Below are 3297 nucleotides of genomic sequence, written 5' to 3' on the forward strand. Positions count from 1 at the left end.
CTTCGTGGAACAGGAGTCGTCTTAGTGCTAGTTCTTTATGACAAAATTAAGGACATTTTTAATCTTGATGTTTCAGAGAGTTCAGGATCTGATTAAAATAGTGAGTGAACATCTGGTTTGTTTGTACAGTGTTTATGATAGAATCCTCATTTTTTGCATAGAATATTTTTAGTTTAAATGTTATACAAACAATACTTTTTAGGAAATTACTTGGATGTTTTTGTGACCAAGCATGTACTAAATGAAATAATTTGTTTTCAGGGAACTAAAGAACACTGTTTTCTTTCAAGAAATTAATCCAAGAAAATACTTGCCTCTTGTTTGAAATTCTAAATGTTTCCATTTTATTCATACTAAATGTTACACATCTTGCATTTTAAATTACGGCATGTACTTGATTATATTTTGGTAACCACAGTTTCCCTAACCTGTCAGCAGAGTCCATGGTAAGGATGCGTACATATTAGCCTGCTACAGCTTCTGCATGAACCACAGTAAAAGGAAAACCTGTTTCTAGCCTGTTGATGTGTTTTCATGGTATTTCAAAGCACAAGTCAAGACAGCAAAGGAGTTCACGTTTTGGGTTGGGTTTTTTTTTTTTAAATTGGCATTAAGAAATACAGCAACTCACTTTTCTCTCTGTCCTATCCTTCAAATATGATTGAGAAAATTGTAGTCTGGCTGGCAGCATTTCAAGCCAAAACATGGCCCAAAAATGTAGAGGTCCAAGCACCTAGAGACTTAGAACACTAAATACCTTACTTCTTGAGGAAATTTATAATGACCAAGGATTCTTCTCAGTATTGAGGATAAATCTCACAGTGTACATAAATGAGGAGTCTTATTTCTGAGGTAAAACTTTTCAACAGGGACAGGAAAAAGAAACCAAACCTTGTGGAGTATTGATAACATAGGGACTCAAGAAAGCATTTAGGAGGCCTTTATTTAAATATTTGGTTTCAAAGAAATTAATGCTAGCAGCTTTCCTAATGTTTCTCCACAACCATTGTTTCACACAAAACCCTTAGCTCTTTGAGTTAGTACAAATAATTTTTTTAGCTGCTAAAAAATCAGATGTGATCCACAGGCCAAGAATTGGAAAGACTCGGGACAATACCAATTGGAAGACTGCTACAGTGACAGTAGAGGACGGGGGGCGGGGGGGGGGGGGGATATGCTCAGGCAAGTTTGTGGCTAATCTGACTTGACTGAATTTTGTTCATACTCGCAGACTAGGCAATCAGTATGACACTAAAGCATGCAGACAAGACTTTTATGAAATACTTTGAGTTTGGCTCATCCTGCTTACGATCTCATCTCCAACTCTAACAGTCTTAGTCTTGACAAAGCAAATAAAAAGTCCATTGGCACTTTTCTTGTCACTGTCACGAATGTCTACACATCTGTACTCCTGACTGCAGCTTGAAACTAGCTGGCTTGATTGCCAGAAACAATGCTGCAGCTGCAGCGTGAAGCTGTGCACAGGCTGATTTATCCTGCTGAGAGGTGAGACATGCCAGCGCTTCTGCTGTGACAGCTTGTCCCCCTGCTGCAAAGTTGCACAATTTCTGCTGGGCCTGGCTTAGTAATGTTGCATAGCTTCACGAGAGTACTTGCATATAATCTCTTGTCCCAAGGTTTCTTTTCAGTCAGGAGTTAGCCTCAGGTGGTGCTGCAGAAGCAGGATGCTGCAATACCTTGAATCACCAAGAACTGGTTTTGTAAGAGGGATTAAAACAGTAGAACCTGAGTTGGGATCTGTCTCCCTGACTACTGCAGGTGGGACTGGACCCGGTTTGCCTTTCTGATCCTAATACTAGCAAGGAAAATGAGGTGGTTAATTGCTTGTAGTAATAAATAATAGTTGTGTTACAAATAACTGTATTTAACAGTGGCTTCTCTTGCTTCTGGAGGTTTTGGAGGGAAATGGCACCTGTCATCTTCGCTAGGAAAATTCTAGTTGTAAAGTAGACCATTTGAAACAATAACAAAGGGGGAGAGACTCAAAACTCTTGACAGGGATGCAAATGATATTTAGGGGTTTAGCACTTAGTTTTAGTCTCTCCAGTGGAACAAAATTGTGCAGCACAGTGTCACATGCTGTGTCAGAAAGATGTCCTATTACTGTGTGAAATTGAAATGTAACTTTTAGAAGCAAATAAATACTTACAGAGCTTTTCCAGCCTGTAGGTATGTTTTGTAGAGTTTCGATCTTCCATACTTAAATGGCACCCATCAAATATGGGGTAGCTGCAGTACAGATACTCAGGTTTCAAGACATCTTTTTTTCTAGGAAGAAAAATGACACGTATGAGGGCACTTCTGGGAGTACGTAGGCACAAACTGGGGACAGCTCCTCTGTAGGCCTTGGCGGTGGGAGGGAGACAGATGGGACTTGAAGGTCCGATATCTGTGCCCGTCCCTGGCACCAGGAGCAATACCCACCTCTGTTTCGGACGCAGACGCCTGGGTTTCGTTTTCGATGCCTGACTTGGCTTTCCGATACAGGGCATACCCCGTGCCTTGGGACTCCCGGCGTTTTCCCAGCGGCCCTGGCACCCATCTGCTCCAGGAGCTCGGGGTCTTCGCCCCTCTCCTCAGCCCCGTGGTGAGCAGGCTGGGCCCGGGGCCAGCAGGCCTGGGACCCGGGTGGAGGCCGGCCGGCCGCGCAGCCCGCTCCTGGGGTGACTCAGGGCTGCCGAGGACGCCTGTATTAACCGGCCTAATCACGGCCCAGCAGTAACCGCACTAGATTCTTATCATCACTTTAAATTACGCTGTGTTGCAACCAAGTTTTCTGTCAGAACGATAGGCGAGAGCAGGTAGTAGCGTTCAGCGCTAGGCACCACGGGCGGGCGACCGGGCCGGGCCCTCCGCGGGCCGCGGCGTCACCTCCTGCCCCGCTGCGCCCCCCCCCGCGCAGCTGCCGCCAGGTGAGGGCCGGCCGCGGCTGCCCGCCGGCTCCTTTAAGGGGGGCGGGGGCGTGGCCCGCCGCAGTTCTGACGTCTGGGCGCGGGGTGTCGCTCTAGATAACGCCTTCTCCCTCCCTTTCCAGATCTTTCTCGAACGCGCGTCGCCCGCAGCCAGCGCAGCCCGAGCCCTTCCGGAAAGTGCCGAAGCCGTAGCCGGCGCCTGGCGGATTCCCCGCCGGCCGGCACAGCGCGCCTGCGCAGAGGAGAGTAACTGCCGGTTGGTGGCCGGTGCTCCGCAGTGGGGGAGAGACGGGCGAGCAGCCGGGTCCCAGCAGCCCAGACGGTCGCCGCTGCCGCTCTAGTCACAGGCCGGCGGGGAGCGGGA

Source organism: Gavia stellata, chromosome 19 (genome assembly GCF_030936135.1).
Source record: "Gavia stellata isolate bGavSte3 chromosome 19, bGavSte3.hap2, whole genome shotgun sequence".
Classification (NCBI taxonomy): Eukaryota; Metazoa; Chordata; class Aves; order Gaviiformes; family Gaviidae; genus Gavia; species Gavia stellata.